General features: G+C 48.3%; 3 long non-coding RNA genes across 3 annotated transcripts; 2 read left to right on the forward strand and 1 right to left on the reverse strand.

Annotated features, from left to right (window-relative positions):
• Nucleotides 1-864: 864 nt before the first annotated feature.
• Nucleotides 865-1,849, forward strand: LOC128783366 (uncharacterized). Its single transcript, XR_008429121.1, has 2 exons — nucleotides 865-1,283; nucleotides 1,391-1,849. It is a non-coding gene; the product is annotated as an uncharacterized LOC128783366 (long non-coding RNA).
• A 10,528-nt stretch (nucleotides 1,850-12,377) lies between these two features.
• LOC128783368 (uncharacterized) lies at nucleotides 12,378-15,418 on the forward strand. Its single transcript, XR_008429123.1, has 3 exons — nucleotides 12,378-12,647; nucleotides 12,904-13,063; nucleotides 15,295-15,418. It is a non-coding gene; the product is annotated as an uncharacterized LOC128783368 (long non-coding RNA).
• A 5,829-nt stretch (nucleotides 15,419-21,247) lies between these two features.
• Nucleotides 21,248-21,904, reverse strand: LOC128783365 (uncharacterized). Its single transcript, XR_008429120.1, has 2 exons — nucleotides 21,640-21,904; nucleotides 21,248-21,422 (listed from the first exon to the last, which is right to left on the reverse strand). It is a non-coding gene; the product is annotated as an uncharacterized LOC128783365 (long non-coding RNA).
• Between the last annotated feature and the right edge of the window lie 694 nt (nucleotides 21,905-22,598).

A 22,598-nucleotide genomic window follows, 5' to 3' on the forward strand; every position in this document is an offset into this window, starting at 1 on the left:
AAATTGCATTATTATTTATAGTATAATAGAGGTTTTATTCATTTAGTTTGTTTGACTGTCGTGTATGTTTTGTTTGTTGTTGCAGAGAATCTGTGAAATACTGATTATGGTAACAGGTTTCTTTGGTGTTCTTGATTGTAGCTGAGCAAGGGGCCACAGTCGGCGACTCTAGGAAACTGCCAGCGGGCGAGGCAGCCTTCCTCGGCACGGGACGTGGATTCTCGTCCCCGGACGTCCGAGAGATAAGTGGAGGGCCGGGACCCTGCGAGGGGATGGAAGCGAGGCGCTGGGAGGGCTTTTGGAGGCAGCTTTGGAGATGGGGGTGGCCCTTTAGGCCACCTAAAGGAAAAGCCTCACAGTGCTGAAGTGCTCAGGGCAGAGCAGTGCCGGTGCACGGTGTGTCACTTGTCTGTCGTGCCTTCTGTGTCTTTTGCCTTAGTCCTTTGAGGGGCTTATCGGAAGCCCGGGCGTCCATCTTTGCATCTCTCATCTCTGTGTTCCTCGGCCCCGTGCCGATTCCTTCTTACCTTTGGCTCGGGAGCCCGGACAGGCCTTGGAGTAGCATCCGGTCAGATGTCTTTTGAGGTCTTGTTCTGGGCTGTTCTCGACAGCTGTGATTTGTGACAATTGTGACGGCAAGGATGCGTTCTAGCAGATTAGGACTCGTAGCGATGCGGAGATCCGTAGAGCATTCTGACGCTAGGATTCTCGGGCATCCTTCTCTGCCTTGCTTGGAATAGGTCATTCAGTTAGCATCTTGTTCCTGCAGGGTTCTCTGCGCCTTAGAGGCTCGCCATCAGTCTCAGCTAGGTCATCTCATTCTGCAGTCTCTGGCTCCCTGAGGGCATTCTTCTCGCTCAGAGCTTTCTCCCCCTGTTGTGTCCCCTTGTTTGTCTTGTTCTGTGTCACGGGTGTCTGGGTATTTGGTCTGGAGCTGCTCTGCCCTGCTGCATAGCGTGGTGTAGGTCTAGAATGGGGCGTGTCCTGGGGCCTGGAAATTTGTAATGTGGGGTGTATTTGGACTCTAGATGGGATCTGTAGATTGATGAAGGCTATCTGGAGCTGTTAAGTTATCCTGCAGTGCTCTGACTTTTGTCCTCACGTTCTTTCAGACGCAGCCAGATGGAATCCGTGGCAGAGGGCCCCGTCCCGGGTGAGGGGGCTCCCCCGAGAAGGTCAGTCACCGTTTGTCTTTGCAGGGGGAGTATAAATGGTGCCTCTGTATTACAGCTATTTTCTTTGTTGTTATTTTTAGGAACTAAAGCCGGGTACTAGCGGTCAAGGTAAGTGGGCAAGGTGAGCAGTGAGCGGTGGCAGGCAGCAGTTGTTCTTGCTCCGGTCTCAATTCCCGGTGCAGCTCTTGGGCTCCGTTCTTGTTTGCGTGCTCTAGGCGGTCCGCTTCTGTTACAACGAGACCACATCCGCAAGTGGCCAATGGACCCCGGTTTTCACTTCTGTGGGAATTGATATTGTGAATTAAATTTTTGTTGGAATGTGTGGGTATTTTGTGTTGTTTTTGATATATTATTGTTTTAAATTATAGGTGTCATATTTTGAGGTAACTTCTTTGTGGTTTCAGGTTTTTTTTTGTTTGTTTATTTTTTTGTATGTAATTATTTTTCATGGATTTATTTTTAATGTCTTTTGTAATTTGTAGTATTGTAATTTAATTGTCATTTGGGATAAGAGTGTATAAATGTTATTTTATGTTTATGTTATGTGGAGGAATTTTTGTATTTACTGTTTGAATTCTGTGAGGGATAAGGTTAGATGTGAAGAGGTATACTTAACAAGGCATTTAGAAAATAGATTTTTAGGATTGGTGACCAATAAACATGGTGTGTTTGTATGGGTGGTTTTAGTTAGTGTTACTTGTATGTTTTGTTTTGGTTGTGGAATTCTTTATCTTAGGTTGTTTTGGTTTTGTTTTTTTTTAAGCATTTTACATAAGGGTTGACATAGTGAGTAGGACTCTTGTGTGGTCTATTTTTCGTGGAAACATAAGTATATTTCAGGTTATGAAATTTATGGGACTACTTTCTTGACTACTTACCAAATCCTTTTTAGGCGAAGTTTTTTTTATACTCTGATTTTGAAATCAATGAAGAAAAATGAGAAAACGCAGGAGGTAGATAAGTTTTTTTCTTCTAGGACAAAAAGGGTTTAACACAGAAACTGCTTGGTCTAATCTTACGCGGGGGGTTTCCGTGCGACGGTCGGGCCGGCCGCGGGGTTCGGCATCAGGAGAGCCCCGAGCTGTGCGCGCTGAACGGGAGGCGGCGCCGCCCCCAGGGAATGGAACGGATCCAAGCTGAGCCGGACCGAGCCGAGTTGATCCGAACGCAGCGAGCGGAGCCGAGTTTCACCGAGCCGCGCTCCGCCGAGCGCAGCATCCCGAGCAGGGCGGGCCGCCGGGGCGGGCTCGGGTGGAGTCGGGGCTCTCTGAGGCTCCCTCTCATGTTCCTCTCTCTACCGCTCATTCCTCCTCGCGGTATTCCTGTTCTTTCTCTCTTTCCCCCATTTCCCGCTCTCCCCAAAGCCGGCACCTTTCCCTGCCTTTTCGGCCTCCCCTCCCGTCCCCCCCCCCCCTCTACCCTTCCTTCCTCCTCCCCGTATTCCTGTTCTTTGTCCGCGGACCCTCCCCTCCTCTCCCTCCCTCGCAAACCCGACCCCCACTGCCCTGTCCCTATCCCGCTCCTCCGTTCTATTCCTCTTCTCTCCCTCCTCTGTGCACCGTCCCTCTTCCCCGCTCCCGGCCTTTCCCTTGCCCTCCCGCTTTCCTCCACAGCCCGACCTCCCTCCCTACCCTTTCTCATGCTCTGCTAGCCCTCTTCTCTTCCCGTCGCCCCGTTCCTTCTTTCCCCGCAGCCGCGGGGCCGGGGGCGCCGGAGAATAAAGCCCAGAGGGCCGGAGCCCGGCGCCCCTGGGCCCTTGCGGGAGTCCCCGCACGGGGCCGGAGGCTCTCGGCGGATCCCCCCGTGCCGGTCAAACCCCGCCCGGCCCCGCCGGACCTGCGGCTTTGCCGGCATCGCGCTGAGAGCGGCCCCCGCTCTGTGCCGTGCCGTCCGTGCCGCGTCCCCGCCGTCTCTGCCGCTCCCTCTCTCTGCCCCTCGCCCGTGACAGCGAGGATGGGCAGGAGCTTCAACCCTTCTGGGGGCTGCCCCCCTTTCTCGTTGCGGCAGAGTACCTTTCGGGGGGGATGTACATGTGGAAAGGGATGGAAGCAAGTGCTGGGCTGCTGTCCAGGGCAGTTAGACTCGTTCTGTGCCTTCTTTGGGGGCCAGGAAAAGGGGGTGAAGACTCGAGGCTCTGATGTCATTTGGGGCACCCTAAGGTCCCTAGGAGGGGGAGGCATACTGCGGTGGAGGAGCAGGTGGGTGGCGAATGACGGGGGGTCATGCTGGGTGCCGTCCCCCAGAGGGACCCAAAGCTGCCCCAAAATGCACAGGGAGGGGGGTGTGTAGAATACTAAATTCTGGCAAGTGTTTCGTTTTTATAGGTATTGCTAAAGAATAGGAATTTATTGCTAAATTCATTTGGAAAGAAACCCAGAGCAGCCCAAGGTGTGAGCTTTGAGGATGAGGACGGGGGCGGCTCCTACCGGAGGCTCTTTTAGGGAAAGGGTTTGCCTCAGGTCCCTTTTGCATGGAGCTGCTGGAGCAGAGGGGTTTATGGGGAGCTCCGGGGGCTGTCTCATGCAAGGACGGTGGGAGCTTCTGACAGGGTCTGGGGGAGCACCTGGATACGTGGAGCATTGCTCAAGGGAGGTGCCAAGGGACAAACCTTTGTGCCGGGAAGTTGCAGCCAAACACGTAAGCCGGTGTGGATTTGTAGCGGGGACTTTTCTCCTTTCCCTTTTAAGTTTCATCTTGCAATCACTTTCTGCTGCCCCGGAAAAAAAAAAAAAAAGGGCTTTTGAGGACAAAAGAAATTCAAATTGAGAGAAGCGACTTCTCTTCCATTATTGTCTGTTTGAACTGGGAGGGATCCTCCTTCACTTGTGGTTTTGAGGGTACTGATTGAAGGAAAACCTGCCTTTTCCACGGTGTTAGGGGTATCACAGGGGTGACTGGGAATCCTCGTGTTGTATTTTAAATGGAAGGGGAAAAATATTGTTGTCGTATGATGGGTTTAATCTGAGGCTAGCCCCTCCATTTTCATCTGCCTAAGTTTTCAACTGAGGGGGCAGCCCTGTTGTTCGTCCTTGTAAAGGGTTTGGATTGAGGTAAAAATTCCCCTTTTACCACCACTTGAGGCAAACCCTTTTTCCTGCTATTATAGGGGCTGAAACTGAAGGGGAGAACACATTTATTTGCCCTTGTTGAAGTGAGGTGAGCACCTGAGTGTGGCGTCAGTTCCGGTGGTTGAATTGAAGGAGGCTGCAGCTCTCGCAGCATTTGAAGGGTTGGGATCGGGCTGTGCCGCTGCATTGGAGGGTGCTTCTTCTGCCCCAGGCCCGGCACCAATGGTTCCGGCGCGGGAGCTGCTGGCGTTGCCTGGGGAGCTGCCGAGGTGGAAGGGGACTTGGGCGCGGCCGGGCTGGCGCGGGACTGCCGGAGCCGCGCCGGAGCGAGGCGTGCGGAGCCGAGGGGAGCTTTGCCGGGCCGGCGGGCGGGAGAGGCGGCGCGGGCGCTGCGCCGGTGCCGGCCGGTGCCGGCCGCTCTGTCCGCTCAGGGCGCGGGGCTCGGGCGCCGCCGGGGCCCCCTGGGCCCGGTGCCGGCCCCGCCGGGCAGGGGGAGCGGGCGGGGGGCTCCCGGCGCGGCGCCGCCTCTGCCTGCCGCAGGAGCCGCTTTCCTGCCGGGAGCCGCGCTCCGCCCGGTGCTGGGAGCGCGGCTTTTCATTTTCCGAAGGTCCTTGGTGTAGCGGTTTGGAGGTGGTTCTTAGGCATTGATTGTATCGTTTTGTTTTTTTTTTTTTTGTAGTTGGCGTATGATAAGGAATACGGTCTACTTCTTGAGTGTTATGGTTCTTGGTTCATGTGTTGATGATAAGGGTTTTCTTTGAATTGAGTTTTGCTGTTGGATTTTTTTTCTTTTTGATGGTGTATTATGTTTTTAAAGGACGTGTTTTTTAAGGTTCACAATGGTTTTTATGGGTTGTTGCATGAAGTAGAGGGTAAGTTTTTAATTCTCTTGTAATGGCTCTTATTAGCGTATATAGTGTTTGTTTTGGTGGGTTTGAGGTAGTGTCCTATAGTTAATTGGTGAGGTTTTTAAAATATTGTTAACTACATTACCGTTTATTATAGGGATTTTATTTCTTTGGTTTGTTCGATTGTACTGTATGTTTTATGGTTATGGATCCTTTGGGAGATATTGTTTATGGCTACATTTATCTTTTGGCATCGTGTTTATTTCTAGGTGGTATTTTTGTTTTGATGGTTTGAGACATTATGGGTTCATTGAGTTAGGAATAATTTTTGTGTTGTTGTTAATGTAAGGGTTTTTTTTTGTAATTTGATGTATTTGGTGGTTGTTTTTTATTAGTTTTATTTTGGGAACATGGGTATTTATATGGTGGATTTTTTAAGGTAGTTTTATTTTGGTAGTGATTTTTTATTTCTTGGTGGTTTAGATTTTTTTATATCGTTAATTAGGTTGGTGGGTTTTTTTTGTAAGTTTTATAGAGTATCGGTTGCTCTTTATGAGTTAGTGTAGAGACAGAGTTTTAGTAAGTTGGTTGGATTTATTTTTTTAGTGTTTGTTGTGATTTGCTCTGTGGGTTTCTATATGGTTGTTTTTTATTTCTGTTTCATTTTTGTGATGTGATAAGAATTGTTAGTGAAAAGAGTGTAGTGTGTTTTTTTGCTGGTAGTTGGTTCTATGGTGGAGTTTTTTAAATTAGCGTTATTTGGTTTTGGGGTTTTTTGTTAGTTAGAGATTAGGTTTTTTTGTTAGTTAGAGATTAAAGTTTTTATTTTGGGGTTAATTTGTAATGATTTTTAAGGTTTTAGGGCAATTTAGAGTTTTGACAGGGGTGTACTGTATGATGAGAGTAATTTCTTTGTTTTATGTGGAGTTGATGGCAGGGTAGAGGACATTTTTGCATAGAGTATGTGTTCTAATCACGGTAGTTGGGATGGTATGAGGAGTTGTTTCTTAATTGGATGAACCAAGGTATTGAGCAAGCTGGTTGCTGTTGGAGACCACCCAAAAAGCACATTCCACCAATGATGGAATTGGCCTTTTTCCAATAATTTAAATACCTTCCGTATAGTCTCCATGTCATGGTGTATTGTAATCAGAGTTCTCTTTCCTTTATCTTGAATTTCTTTAAGAATTTCCTTTAATTCATGATGTTTCAAACATTGGGTAACCACAGTTGTTCATCCCTATAGGCACAGGCAATATTTCTTTGACAGTAATTAAGTTTGCCTTTATATGTTGGTATGATACCCCAGGTACCTGACAGGAATAATCAATTTTGACAAAGTTCTAAATGCACAAGTTAAATTGAGTTTTTTTCACAGTGATCTCATCCACTATTATAGCGGGGCGTGCTATTCGAGGCAGACAGAGCCTTGTCCTGTATAGACGAGCAAGGTTGTCTGGTTAATGGGATGCATTTCAAAGCGATAAATACTTTGCTCTGTATCCAGAGCCTAAATTCAGAGCAGTTTGTTAAGCATTTGTAACAGTATTTAGGATTCTTGATGAGATTCATGAAATCCATCCTGGATGTACACACATTTATATCTTTAAACATTTTTTCCTCCTTATACAGTTGCATTTGTAATTTGTAGCGTTTGATCCAGAGACTTACAGGAGTCAAAATCATAGGCTTTCCCTTGGCACTTATATACCACTCACATTATATATAAGCGGTACCGTATTAGCTGCGGTTATAGCAATAATTATAAATGCAACAACTCTCTAAGCTACACCTACCTGATTATCTATTACAACTACAAGCTTTTCTATTCTTTGGGAGGATTATATCACTATGCTTATCATTTTACTCACACTCTATTTATTTCCTCGAGAAAGTTTTAATTTTAGTTTATAAAATAACTGGTATAACTTTCTCAAGTCCCTCAGGAGTTTCTTCACTTGGGAAATACGGATCCAGGCGTTTTGTTCCTTAATCTTGATTGCAGTAAAGGTGGTGAGGAGCATTTGGAATGGTCCCTCTTACTGCAGTTCCAGAGTCTTCTCTGCAACAGACTTAAGATATACATAATCCCCAGGCTGTACACTATGTACTGGTTCATAACAATTCTTTGGTCACCTCTTGTGCTTTGGTAGTTCTAGTAGGGAAAGCTTCTGGCCACCCTGAAAAGGTATCTGTTCACATCAATAGGTATCAATACCCCCCTCTCCTGGGCACTTCTGAAAAATTGTTGTGCAGGTTCAAGTTTTGTTTTAGGAATATTTTTGGGAGTAGTTTGGAGGCAAAGGCTACATTGGCGAGTCACCCGAAACACTGTATTTTGCAAGTTTCTGGCTAGGATTCTCTTTTTCAAGTAATTATACAAGGCATCTATTCCCTAATGCGTTCTCTCACGTTCATCTTTCACTTATGACTATAGCACGGAAGAGGAGATCACCAGCTTTCCTTTCTCCGCATCTGTAACAGCCTACCGCTCTCGATTATAACTTCTACTTTTTCAGCAAGCCTTTTTTCTTTTTTACCGTATCTTGGCTTACTTTCAATAGAAATTTGTCCATCTGGGATTAAGGCTGCCTCAACTGTCTCAACAATTACCTCACCTTTAACTGCTTCTTTTGTCTCTCTGTCTGCCAGCTCATTCCCGTGTTCTAATTCAGAGCTCACTTTTTTGTGTGCCTCGATGTGCGCGACAGCTGGACTGCCTCCAACGGCTTTATTATCTCTTGTGCACGTTTAATGCTTTTTGTTTGCGAGTTCAACAGTTCTCTTTCCTTCCAGATGGCTCCACTCGCACGGACTACCCCAAACGTATACCTCGAGTCCATAAATATTGATTTTCTTTCCTTCTGCCAGCTCTAAAGCCCCGGTTAAGGCAATTATTTCAGCCTTCTGTGCCAAGGTGTCGGTCAGTAACGATCTAGACTCTATTACCTCTCGGCTCGTGCTAACCGCATACCCAGCATATCTTTTTCTGCTGATGACATAGCTACTTCCATCAGTAAACCAGGTCTCAGTGTCCTCGAGAGGGTTGTCCTTCAGATCCGGGCAACTGGAGTAGGTAGCTTTGATAGTCTCCAGGCCATCCTGGATCACCGGTTCTCCCATACTACCACTGAGGAAAGAAGCTGGGTTCACAATGTTAGTCACCACAATTTCTACATCATCTCGGTCCACCATTATGACTTGGTATTTCAAGAATTTCTGTGGAGAGAGCCAACGTCCCTTTTACTTCCAGCCTTTACTTCCAACATTGCAGACATCGCGCGGGACACCAGCAGAGTCATCTTCTGGCCCGGGGCGAAGCCGCGCGCTTCTAGGACGTTCGCCGCCACCGCCGCAAAGCTCCGAAGCGTCCCGGACATCCCTTAGCCGCCGCATCCAGCCGCTTAGAGAGGCAGGCGACCGCCCCGCGTCACGGGCCCAGATCTCGCGCTAACATTCCCAAAGCAATTCCCTGCTTTTCACGAGAAAACGGGAACGGTTTACTCACATCTGGAAGTCTTAGTGCTCGAGGTGACACGAGGGCCTTCCTTAGCTGGCCGAAGGGTCGTACCGATTCTGTCGTCCATCGGAGATCTCCGTTTCCTTCCCTGATCACAGCATACAGGGGTTTAACTAACAGTTTATAATTATACACTTGTTATAAATAGAGGCGAATAATTTGTTCAGCCTTTCTAGAGTCAATCAGAAATTTATTGATTACAGCGAGTGACGGCTAGCAAACGGCGCCGGGTGCAGCCGGGGAGTCCCCGCTCCGCCTACGGCTCACACACCGTTTTCCCCCTTCCCACAGTCTTTTTATACTTTTTTTTTTCCCAGGGCCGCGGTATCTCTGGGTGTACTCTGCGCTTGCGCCTTCTGTTGCCAGGGGGTCGTCTTCTACTCTCCGGTGGTCGTTTGACGAAGGCTCTTCTCTTCTTCCTCGGTGAAAGTCCACGGCCCTGTAATGGTCTTTTCCATATAAGGTTATATGTTATATGCACCTAAGTTCTAATTACACAACTAGCTTAAGTAATCAACATATTAGCTAGTTTCTGTCTGGCAGTTTTCTGTTATCTACACAAGGCTTCTCCTTTGGCTCTCTGTTATCTTACACAAGGCTTCTCCTTTCTGTCTTGATGAACAAAGAGTCTTTTCTACCTTATTACAATCCCCCCTTTTCTTTTTCTTTATTTTGTTCATCAAACTTTTTTAGTTATTTTAACAGTGTTATAAAATAGGGGTTTAACATCAAAACAAAGCTAACCATGTTTTGTAATCTGGGGGTTAGGCACGCTCTCTCTACTAGCTTCTAAAGGGTGTTAAATCGAGAATCTTCGCTAGTGGGTATTATTGTCTGGTTATCACTCGTTGAATTTTCTATTCCTGAGTTACTTTGATTACTGATTATTTCAACATAACCTGGCTCTCTATCTTTGGCTATTACCAGGTTAGGGCCTACTGGCCGGGTATCTGGTGGGATAGGCTCTTTCTTACTGGGTTCTATGTACTGAAAACCCCACGTTCGTCTTACTGTCTATCTCGGATCTGACGGTTTAGTTACATTCATATACACAAATTGACAATTCCCCGGATTGACCATGCCGCTCGACCAGTCCTTCTGCGGAGCTTTACAGCCCTGGGGTCTTTAAGAACTAGTAAGCCATTGATCTCCTTCTACTGACCCATCCGATGCTATTGTTTCACAGCCCCAATACCCACAGAAGTATTCCCCGGGGTAATTGCAATATCCCTTTCCTGGATTTGATGCTGGACACATCGATGGGGGCCAATGTGCATAATGACGATGTAAAACTAGGAGATCTGGACAATAGCTGACTTTGAATTTCCTTCCTATCTACTCGCGGTAATATCTATTTAAAGGGTCGATGTGAAAATTGAGAATATCTTCCTGGTAATAACATAATCAGAATTACAATAACGATAACTTGCCAAGGAGGACAGAGTCCAGGTTTTGTACTTACCTCATAATTTCCTACCATTTCCCTTTTAGCTTGTTGCCCTTTTTGTTTACCCAGGGTGGTTGAGTCGGTACCTTTTGGGGAGATTATCAATACCCAGTCGGTAATATTTGGAGTATCTCTGCATTATTCCACTTGGGATCGGGAAGAGCCTGGTTCTTTCCCCTCTGCCTCGCCCGCCGACTCAGGCGCTTCGAGCCGCGGGGATTACCATCTTCTCGGCAGCAGCGGTACTCTCCAGCGCATCCGTTACCTTTTCCCCTTCTAGCCTTATACCGCTCCCAGTTCTTATCCTTGACCGGGGATGAGTCACACGGGATTTCTTTCAGCTCTTTCCGACAACACCGGTTTACAATATGGGCAACAAGGGGGGGGCAGGTTCATTCAGGTGGAAAAAAATTCTCAGGGTTAACCCCTTTTCTGTAAACCTCCCACCACTCTTCTGATTTGAACCTTACCCACTTATTCTCCAATTCCCCTAACTCTAATATGATTCTTGTTAATCCTTGCTCTAGCTTGTAGCAGCTGGAGCAAATCCCAGTAGGCGGCTTTCCTTTGCGGCAACGGACTCACCGCCGTTCTCGGCAAACAAAGCACACGAAAGGATAACAATCACAACGTATTTCTTTACACACTACTCCATAATCATCAGCCAAGGGGTAAGTGTATCTTTTCCGTTCCCCTTCTTGGTCTATCTGGATTACCCAGACTGAGTCCGACAGTTTTTCTTCGAGGTGACCTTCAGGTTTCCGGGTCGGCTCGTTACTCTCCGACGGTCAGCTGTAGTCCTTTTGTCTATCGGATCGTAACCTGCGTCTGTGGGTCACACTAGGGGAGCACAGTGAGGCTTCCTAACAGGGCAGGATGCATACGTATACTTCTATTCGTCCACATTACCTTAACTTTATTTTTCACTTACTCTCACGCACAACAAAACAATCACAACAACAAGGTACCTTTTATTTTTCAACACACTTTTTACACTTTTAGGTTTCCCTGGCCAGTCTCAGTGTTCTCGGATACCCCTCAATCCAGCTGTGTTGTTCCTAACTCCAGATCCTCTCCGATTTATCTTCAAACTGGCAAAATTTTTATTCAATTCTGGGTGCTCTCAAATATTAATATCTCAACCCAGCAAACTTAATTCTGGGTGCTCTCAGAATGTTAATCCCTCAACCCAGCAGGTTTGAAGCAACCCTGGATGCTCTTGGAATATTAATCCCTCAACCCAGCAGGTTTGAAGCAACCCTGGATGCTCTTGGAGTATTAATCCCTCAACCCAGCAGGTTTGAAGCAACCCTGGATGCTCTTGGAACATTAATCCCTCAATCCAGCAGGTTTGAAGCAACCCTGGATGCTCTGGGAACATTAGTCCCTCAATCCAGCAGGTTTAATCAAGCCTGGATGCTCTTGGAATATTAATCCCTCAATCCAGCAGGTTTAATCAACCGTGGATGTTCTTGGGCATTCTTATCCCTCAATCCAGCAGAATTTTTAGGGGCCCCTCCTACACATTTTACCTTTTATTTTTCCCCAATAGATTATGCCAAGAAAACCCTCTTTTTACCTTTTAATTAAATTTTTTTTTTCTAATTAATTACCTTTTATTCCCCCCCCTCACCAAGGGGTCCCCACTCTTTCTCTGAGACCCAGTCCCAGGGGGGGTTCTCTCACTCTTTTTATCACTCACTTCATCTCTTTACTGGCCGCTTTTCTCGCGAAAAAGACGGAAACGCAGCATGGGAGACTACCGCTCTCGCTTAGCAGGTCTGGGGTAACCAGCCCGCCTCTCATTCACACACATTCATCCCCCCTTTATTCGCCCTGTAATGCAAAGGATCTCCCAATGACAGCTTTTAACACTACAGGGCAGTGCTATTGTATAACAAACACTTAACTCTTAGCCCAGCCGGGCTCGCTGGCTACTTTTGCAAGCTCTTTACCAACTAGCGATGCTTGTAAGCGGTGCTTGTAACTCCTAGCTTGTACCACGCTCCCACTAGCTGCATTATCAGCTAGCGGCGTTCAAAGCAGCTCCTCAAACCGCGGCTTGTGCCCGCGCACCCGCTGCGCTATCAGCTGGGCCGCGCCTAAAGCACCTTTGCAAGCCCCGACTTAAGCCCCGCGCCGCGCTCCGCCCGCTCACCAGAGACAGCCCGTGCCGCGCATGCGCACCACCCGCTCCATCAGGGAGTGTAGCTGAACTGCCCCGCGCATGCGCTCTTCGGCACCGCCGCGCCGCGTCTCTGTATCTTAGTAACGCCGCACCGCGCTTCACGCACACACACAGACACATAGACACACACACACACACACAAGCACGCACGTCCGGATGTAACAGACACACCACACCGAAACTGGGGCACACCACACTGCAATCGGGACACAACACACAACACACTGAAATCGCGATTTCTCCCTCCCCGAGCCGCGCTATCAGCTGGGGAGGTCCTCTTGCCTTTTCCTAGTCTGGATTCTAGTTACCCGCTGGTTATTGCCCTGGAGCTCAACATTCACCTCATTCTCACCTCATCCCCCTCCGAACCGGGGCAGAGGGACGTTGTGGTGAATGCAGAGGTAGGAGTGGAGGGGGAGGAGGTATGTAGGGTGGAGGGGTGGAATCGGGTAGGTCTGTATCCTACCTCGTCCTTTCCTGGAGGGGAAGGCATCCTAGTTTTTAATCATTAGTCCTTATGGACTATCTGGAGGAATTTGGGGAAGCTTTACAGGGTTTCCCCTACCCATGGGACCAGAGGGCTTGCTTTTCCTCTGTCCCATCTTCCGGAGCGCCTTCTCACACACACCTCTACGCTTCCCTCAATTCGTGGCCCAGCCCGTCGCCGGGTGTGGGAAACGCACTACTACGAGGTCCACGCTCACGTCGTCTCACAGAGACGTCTCACTCATCACACTCCGGGATCCCATCCCCGACCGAGGGGGCCCCGCTGCCTCCGAACGGGGCAACCTCAGTAGCCCCGAAGGACCGCTGAAAGGTACTTACACAGTCCTGTGTCTTCGCCCGGGACTTTGTGCACAAAGATTAAGGGGTTGCCGGCTATTCTTTGCTTGCCACCGAATTTGGGTTCGTCGGTAAGGGTCCCAGGAGGAGGTCTCCTGAACGGGGCTCGCTGCCAAGGCAGCGAGGGGGCCTCCCCGTGAGGAGGTTCCAACGGATAGCCCTTATCCGAGTCACGGCACCAGATTGTTATAAATAGAGGCGAATAATTTGTTCAGCCTTTCAAGAGTCAGTCAGAAATTTATTGATTACAGCGAGCGATGGCAAGCAAACGGCACCGGGTGCAGCCGGGGAGTCCCCGCTCCGCCTACGGCTCACACACCGTTTTCCCCCTTCCCCCAGTCTTTTTATACTTTTTTTTTTCCCGGGGCCGCGGTATCTCTGGGTGTACTCTGCGCTTGCGCCCTCTGTTGCTAGGGGGTTGTCCTCTACTCTCCGGTGGTCGTTTGACGAAGGCTCTTCTCTTCTTCCTCGGTGAAAGTCCACGGCCCTGTAATGGTCTTTTCCATATAAGGTTATATGTTATATGCACCTAAGTTCTAATTACACAACTAGCTTAAGTAATCAACATATTAGCTAGTTTCTGTCTGGCAGTTTTCTGTTATCTACACAAGGCTTCTCCTTTGGCTCTCTGTTATCTTACACAAGGCTTCTCCTTTGATTTTCTGTTATCTACGCAAGGCTTCTCCTTTCTGTCTTGATGAACAAAGAGTCTTCTCTAACTTATCACACACTTACAGTCCTTTATCGTCTGGGGTTTTGGGGTTTGGCATATCGCTTCCTTGTCATTTTGCATTAGAGTCTTTGTCCAGCACTGCCGTCATCACTCAAGGAGACGACTGTTTGTTTTACTACCTGAGCCTTTTTGTGAAGTACTCTATATTTTTGTAAACCCAAAAAGTTCAGGAGGCTTACCGTCCACTCCACGTACGCCTCTTGGGTTCCGGTAGTTATCCGGAGGCCATCTACTCGCTGCAGCAGCTGTCCTTCCTCTGATGAAGCTGCCCAGGACTCTAGATCTCTTGTAGGTTGCTCTCCGAATATCCCGGGGCCGTTATTAATACCGTCCACGTGAGCCGAGTCTTACGCCCACTTTTGGGATTTTCCCATTCGAAGGCAAAAATTTTCTGGCTGGCTTCACGAGGAGGGAGGCAAAAGAAGGCACCCTTCCAATCAGAAATGGTAAATTAGGTTAATTCGGCTGTTAAACAGGCCAACAAAGCACAGGGGTTGGCAACCACCGGGTATAAGTCCTCGGTTATCTTATTAACAGCTCTTAAATCTTGTACTATTCGGTAAGATCCATCAGGCTTTTTAACATGTAAAATAGGAGTATTGCACTCAGACCGACACTCTTTTAATAGCCCTACGTGTAAAAAATTGTCAATTACGGACTAATCCCTTCTTTCTTTCCTTTTTAAGGGATATTGTTTAACTCTAAGTGGTTGTTTCCTTTCTTTAAGATTAACTTGCACCGTGGGTGCATTCTTTGCTCTTCCTGGTATGTTAGAAGCCCACACCTCAGAAGATACCTCATCCATCATTTTACTTTACCTCCAAAATAATCTCCCCATCTTTTGCTTTTACCTGCTACACAAACCTATAAATGCCCACTTGTTTTCCAAATTTACAAAAATACGCTTTTTCAGATTGGCCAGTTGCTCCCCTTACCATAACATAACTATCTGTTATAGACATTAAGGCTTTACTTAATGCCGAGTAGGTTTCCCCCACGTCTACTATAAATTCTATTTTCTTCATTGCCATTTTTCTCCAAGAACTTGCTGTTATTTCCTTGCTCCTCACGACCAGCGGCTACTAAAATCCTTATAGCTCTCCGAGTAGCCTTTGTTTCTTTAAGATGATAAAGCGCCAGTCTCGCCCTTCTCTACCGAAACGTCTGCGTATACCACAACGTTTTACACCGAACACAGCAAAAACAAACCCAGGGTTCACAAGGGTAGCTTTTTGAATGAGCAACCTCTACCAAATTCTGTCTCTTCTGATTTCTGATTTTATTTATAGGACACCCGAGCTACTTATTGTTATGCACTGTACCTAAATGTTATTTCACAAAATGTTACAGTCCTTTCCTAGTTTTTCCTGCATAATCCAATCTTCATGTACTAAGTATGACTTTGAACACAGTAACTTTAAAATCTCTGGTTCAAAATCTGCTCAACTAAAGTTTTGTTTCTATTGATACAGGGCACACTCAATTTGCTGCCTCGTGGAATAACAATAATATTGTTTTGCACACATTCCCCAAGATCAAGTCCAAAGCAGTGAGGTAAAGGGACTCCTTTGATCCGTTTTGCCACGATTAAAACAAACGAAAAGGCCGTGCCTGTTACAGCAAAAGCTCTGATACGCCTACAAACACAAATGGGGGGGGGGGGGGGGGCAATTCCTGCAATTCTTTTAATTTGTTTTAAACGTATATAAATTCCCACACTAGTTTTTCCACATAAAATGCTGCACTTGTTGCAAACAAAATCTTAAAATCTCTACGGACACAACTATACGGTCTCAAGAATCAAGTTACCACAATGCGGGGGAAAAAGCCACACAACTCCCCTGTACCTGAAATCTAGGGAATCAACTTAGAATATGCTCTCTCTATTACAGCTCTGCTAGCCCACGAACACCGGCTCAAGTTAAAACTTTTCGAAAAGGGTTGCTTAACCCCTTCAACTCAGGCTCAACCTTAATGTACAGCTTAACAACACAGTTCACACGAAGTATTTCAGAACCATTTCTGCCCAGTTTCAAACTGAAACCGACAAAATTCCTTGCCGTTCAGAATTTCAGGAGGTACCGGGCCACGGGCCCCTGGACACGAATGCCGGCCCTTTTCCCCGTGACACAAAAGTCATCACCCTGGGTTCCTGATGTCCGTTTGTAGGAGGCACTTTGAACTGCCAGAGCAGTTCAAATCGGAGGTGGCAGCAGGTTGGGTTCGGGAGACATCCCGCACCATTCGGAATTTTCACAGGCGTCCACCCACTCAAGGCCACGGGCCCCTAGTCACGAATGCCGGCCCTCTCCTCCGTGCAACAAAACTCACCACCCCGCGTTCCTGGCGTCAGTTTGCAAGAGGCGCTCGGCCCTGCCAGGGTAGCCCGAGTAGCAGGTGGAGGCCGGTTGCCTTTTGGAGACATCCTGTGCCGTTTAGAGCTTTAGGAGGCAGCAGCCCGCTCAGGGCCGCAGGGCCCCGGACCCGAACGCCGTCCATTTTCCGTGGGAACGAAAACTCACCACCCCGGGTTCCTGACGCCAGTTTGCAGGAGGCGCTCGGCACTGCCCGGGCAGCCCGAGTCGGAGGCGGCGGCAGGTCGGGTACGGGAGACACCCCGCGCCGTTCGCAATTTCAGGAGGCGCCTGGCCACTCAGGGTCACTGGCCCCCGAACGCCAGTGCGTTTCCTTGTGAAACAAAACTCACCACCCTGGGTTCCTGAAGTCAATTTGTCGGAGGTACTTGGCACTGCCAGGGTAGCCTGAGCTGGAGGCAGTACCAAGTTGGGTCCGGGAGACATCCCGCGCCTTTTGGAATTTTAGGAGGCAGCAGCCCACTCGGGGCCACGGTGTGAATGCCCTGTGAAACAAAACTTGCCACTCCCGTGTGTTGATATCAGTTTAGAGGAGGTATTTGAGACTTCAAGGGCTGCCCGAGTCCTTGGCGCAGGCAGCTTCGCTCCGGGAAAAATCCCGTCGTGTTCGGACTTGGAGGAGGCAGAAGGCCACTCGGGGCCACAGGCCCCCGGACACATCTTCTGCCCCTTTTCCCCGTGAAACCAAACTCACCCTCCCTGCGCATCGTCCGTTCGCAGGAGGCGTGCGACACTCCGAGGGCATCGAGATTTCTCAGCGTCGGCAGCTGCGGTCTCTCAGGAATCGTTCACCGTCTGCAGTTTTGGAGGCAGAATCCCAGTTTTGGCCACGGGCACAGAGAGAGGATATACGCTTAATTTCCTCGGAAAGTAAAATTCATCGTTCACAGGGTAGACGAAGGGTTTTGTAGGGGAGGGAACTGCCCACGGGACCTTTCTTCACGTCATCCCCCACTCCACGGCGTAGCAGTTCCCCGTGTGACCGGCTGCTTTTAGAGGGTTACCCGGTGTCACGGTTTAGAACGGGAGGAAATTCAGGGAAGCGATACAAAGCTTTTTGCGTAACTGACGGCAAAGGTGCCGGTGTCGGAGTAGCGGTCGCCGCTGCCTAAAATCCGTCCCCCACGAGCCTCTCCCGTGGAAAAGCAAATTGAGATAACCTTCAGGCGACGCGGTCAGACCCTCAGCCAACGCTCACTGCAGGTGGCTCAGCGATAAAGGCAAGAAAGGCTCTTTTTACACGGTTTTATTCTGGCGGAGGATATCACACACGGCTGAAGCGAACCCAGCGAGGTAAAAAAAGAGACCGACCACGTGGAGGAGACAGCTTAAGGGGAAGGGGGCAGAGCTAAGGGCTGGGCAGAGGGGTTTGGTCTCCAAGGAAAGGGGGGTGGCCACCAGGGATACCAATCCAGCGAGAGGACAGGGAAAGGAGAAACCAGGGGAAGTTACACGCGGGAAGTTGCGGCCGAAGCCCAAAGGGGAGTCTGTTTTTCTCCTCAGGAGGACTAACTCTACGGTGACTAGTTACTGCCGTTGCCAGGGGTGAGGACTTGGGAATTGACTGAGGTGGGAGAGTTCATGGGATGCTATAAGCTTGTTGAAGCACCGCGAAGCTGGACACGCCTCAGTGAACCAGACACGTTAAAGACGAAAAAACCCGGGAACTCTCTCTTTCCTTGCGGTCGGTGAGGAGGTGGCGGGCCCCGGCCCCCCATGTCAGCCAGGCCGGTCCGGGCGGTCCCGCTGCGGGCCGGGCCCCTTCTCCCCTCCCCGGGCCGTCCGCCGGCTCCCCCATCGGCTTCGGTCTGGCCGGGCCCCAGCAGCTGCCGGGCGGGAAGGCGGGGGAGGCTGCGGAGCCCTGGCCGGAGCGGCGCTGGCCGCGGCTGTGAAGCGCTTACCGTCAGGGCCCGTCCCCCTCAGCGTGGCTGAGATCAGAGACCCTTGCGGCTCGCGCCCAAAACCAGAGCCTGCCGCGAAGCCAGTCCCGACGCAGCCCAGTCGCAGATCCTCGCCGCGAGTTACCGGCGGGTCAGGTGGGCCTCGGGCGTAATGGTAACCCTTTCAATACTTCAGTCGTCTCTCGAGTAAGAGAAAAAACCAAAATGCAAGCACGTAAAAGAACAACATAAAGGCATCGAAGTCAGTAAAGAAGTAGTTAAGTCCCGAATGGGAGGGAGGAGGAGATGCCTTGTTTTTAGAGCTAAAATCCTCTTACGAGTTATTAAAAAAAGGACTCTTTTTTCCTTATAACGCACGAAACTATAAAGAGATGAAAGTGTTCAAATTGATATCAAGGAAAAGCCTCCGTGCTAAAAGAAACAAATGTTAAAATAACTGTAATCCCATAAGAAGTTTAAACAGAAAAAGAAGGAAAATTAGTGCTGTGCTTCTCCAAAAAGAAAAAGATTTCTGTTACCAGAGATAAAAGTAATTTTAGAGATGAATAATAAAAACTTTTGCCTTTAAACAGCTCATCTTTAAAACAATTCCCCCTAAGTCAACAAAGCCCATCAACAAGGTGTGGGAAGGCTCGTAAAAATGAAAAAAAATTCACAATAGCAGAATTCCCCAGACAACCGTTATTCATAACGGAATTAAGCACCACAAGAAAACGGTTTTTTCCCTCTCGTAAAGAAATCTCCATCACCCTAACAACACAGCTTTCTCTCGCTAAGCGGAAAAAAACTATTTTAAAAGTAATAAACGGTCTACAAATCTTACCTTTAGTTTCTTTATATTATCAGTGGGAAAGAAAAAGTTGTGGGGGAAGAGAAGTGTTCTAAATGGTTTGTTTTAATTCTTACTATCTTTTTTTTATCTTCTAGTTACTTTTACTAAAATTTTCTTTATACCCTTTTTAAGTTTTAAATCTACTTTACTTTTCTCCTATCTGCCAGCAAGAAGCGAGCGTTTTAGTAATTAACCAACACCAAACCCGCCACACCCGGGCACACCCGCACAGGGAGTTGTTACTCCAGAGGCGTTAACGAGGCTATCCCACTGTCCTTCTAGGAACCATCCATCAGGGCCCGGGGGGCAGCCGGACGCGTCCATTCGAGAAAACGCCGAGGGAAAAGCCCTCTTACCGAGGGGCAGCACCTGAGCCGGCAGGGCAGCGTGCGGGGTTCCAGGGGAGAGCTTTCAACTGTCCGCTTTTATCGCGTCAATCCCTCCCTAGAGTCCTCTGTCCTTCTGCAGCACCTCCAGAAAACCGAGGGGTTATTCGGAGGTAAGGGGTTTAAATTGATGGAGAAAGCTTCCTTTTCCATTATTTTTTGTGTTCACATTGTGAGGGAATCCCATTCTCTTGCAGTTTTAACGGTCTCAGCTGAAAGGATTCCTGCTTCTTTTATGCTGTTAGGGGTGTTAATTAACAGGCAATTCCCATTTTTCATTATTTTCCACTTTAAATAGAAGGGGAAAACCTTGGCAGAGCTTACTTGCGGGTTTGAATTAAGGGTCACTGCCCCTTTTTGTTGTCCTAAGGCTCAAATTGAGGGGGAAGCCAGCTGTACCTACTTTGTTTCATCGCCAGAGAGATTTAAAGCGAGGAACACCCCTCTTTTCCCAATATTTTATGGGACTAAATTAAAGGAGAGAAGCCATTTATTTGCCATTGTATCAGTTTCAGTAGACTGGTAACTAAAGAGGTAACCGCCTAATTTCCTTGTTTTGAGGGGTTCACCTGACGGAAGCTCTATCTTTTTCAGCAATTTAATGGTTTCAAACTACATTTCAGGGCACTTGTATCTGTGCCCTGGGACTGAATACCTCAGACAAGGGCAAGCCAGGCCTGTACTTAACCCTAATGCTGCCCAGGAGTCTATTATTTTTCTTATTTTTATATATAATAGAGATAGCCCTAATTAGAGGTCCTAAGGAGACTTGGGCCATTTATATAATCAGTATTGTTCTCCACCCTACTTAGTCACATGTGGAATACTACTTAGCAGTTACTAAAGAATAATTAGGTGAGCTAATAACAAGTTACCCAACTTACTTAGCTGTGCTACCTAAACATAAAGTTTTATTTCTTACCGGTTTTCTGCCCTTTTGCTCAAAGCAGCTATAGAAGGGGAAAAAAAAAACAAAAAAAAAAGCATTGTCATTTCCCTGAGGATCAAGCCCTTTACTCACCTTGAATTCAAGTCAGAGGAGCCAAACGGCTGCAGCTCCTGGGAGGGCTTTTATACCCGGTGGGATTTGCCCCTCCTCCCTTTTCCCGGGCATCATGGGAGCGAGAGGCGGGCCCAATCAGGGGTATATTAACCCCAGCCTCTGCGAAGGGGCTTCATTCCCTCTTTGGGATGCACTGAGGTAGGAGGTCTCCTCTCATTTCAGTGAAGAGGCTCTTTCAGCTTATCTCAGCTTGTTTTCAGCAGGTGCTTTTCGGCCTCTGAAGCAATAGGGGCTTTGAACATACTGCGAAGAATACAGAAATGAGCACAGGGAGTATTTACATTCATGATTTTTGGTTGCGTGTTCAGGGGTGATTAGGTGCTTTTGTAATTTCTGGGTTTGTTCTTTTCTATTTATTTTTTTTTTTTTTTACAAGGAAGTTTTACAGGAAACTTCCTGAAATTTTAGGCTGTGTCAAGTGAGACGCTTCAGATTTTTTTCAGCAGCTTCATCATATCACAAGAGGGATCTGCTCTGTGTTGAAGATGATGTTTGAGATTGAGGGTTTAGATGAGTAAAGTTGAGGATTGTGACCAGGAGAGGGAGGGTGAGTAGATGTCTGGTTAGGAGTTATTGGGGGAGGGGGGGTTTGAAGGCAGCAGGGTGAGAAATGGTGTCTATTTGAGGACCCCCCAAGGTTTTTAGCAAGCATGGCAGAGGCATTCACATGTCTTGGGGCACCCCAGCTCATCTACAGCACTCACAGAAATATCATGTAACTTTGGATCTCTCTAACCCAGGTGCTAGTCATAACAGCTATGGCCTTGGACTCGGGATGAAGCTGGAGCCTTGAGGACCTAGGCATACTTAGGAGAGGTCAAGGAGCTGACTCGCTGGGATTTGGCCCACATAGCACTACAGTCACACATTGGTTTTGGTGTTCTTTATTGTAGCTCACTAAGAGGATAACCGGCGATCACGGGGCCTTCCGAGGCCGACTGGTTTCAGGTCCAACGTGGATTCACGTCGCCAGTCATCCGAAAGATAAGTCACGGGCCACGGCCCGGAGATGGGATGATCGTCGGGTAGCGGACTGGAAGTTCCTGGGACAGATTTAAAAATGAGCGGAGGGTCAAGGGATGTCCTCTAAGGGGCTTTTAGGACAGCTCAAGGGAGAGGCCCTACTTTTGACTGCAGCTGTAGGGCGTGCAGTGCAGAACAGTTTCGGTCTGTGTCGTGTTGTGTCGTGTACCGTGTTTCGTAGCGTATCATTGGGGTGCCTCGGATCACGTATCTGCCTTTTCCCCTCGAGGGCCTTACCGCAAGCATCGGCCACGATCTCTAGGTTCTCGAACGCTCACGCTTCTCGGCACGACGCCGATACGGTTTGTTCTTTTCCCGGCGGCCTCGGCCACGTCTCCGAGTCCCAGTTCAGAAGCATCGAGTCAGATGACTTTTGAGGCCTTGCTCCCAGCAATGTCACCGTCCATCCTTTCCAGCCAGGAGTTGTAACGTCCTGGTGTTTCTAAGATTGTAGGGATACAGAGAGCATTCTAAATGTAGCATTGTCTCATGGTCAACTCGATCATTGTGACTAACAGGTCACTCTGTCAGTCTTTTCTTTTGCTCCCTAGAGCTTCCGCCATCCACCGTTGCCATAGCATCAGGCAACTCTTTCGGCATCCTCTCGGTCCTTGCCGTTATTCTTCTTGCCAGTAAGATTTCTATCGTCCTTCTGTCACAATCTTATTAACGTAATGTGTTGTTTGTCTTTAGCGTCCCCTCGTTTGTCACGTCCTGTCCTGTGTCACGGGTGTAAGCACCTATTTGTCCCGAAGCTGTTCTGCCCTGCTGCATTGCCTGGTGTAATAGGACAAGTCCCAGGGACTTGAAATTTGTAATGCAGGGTATAGTTGGAGTCTAGATGGTATTCTTAGATTAACGTAAGGTGTCTGGAGCTGTTAAGTTATGCTGCAGCTTAACTTTCTTTCAGATGCGGGCGGATTAAATCCGTGGCGGAGCGCCCCATCCCTGGAGAGGGGGTTCCCTGGGCGGGTCAGTCACCATTTCTCTCTGCAGTGGAAGTGTAAATGGCGACTGTGTGTTACAGCACTGTTTTCTGTCTTTATATTTAGGCATTAAATCCGGATGTCAGCAATCAAGGTGAGCAGGTTGCAGAAGCAGTTGTTCTCGCTCAGGTGTCAATTTCCGGTGCAACTCTAAGCCTCCGTTCTCATTTGTGTGTTTTAGGCCGTGTACTTGGAGTATGCCAAACCCCC

This window comes from Vidua chalybeata, unplaced genomic scaffold (assembly GCF_026979565.1).
Source record: "Vidua chalybeata isolate OUT-0048 unplaced genomic scaffold, bVidCha1 merged haplotype scaffold_234_ctg1, whole genome shotgun sequence".
Lineage (NCBI taxonomy): Eukaryota > Metazoa > Chordata > Aves > Passeriformes > Viduidae > Vidua > Vidua chalybeata.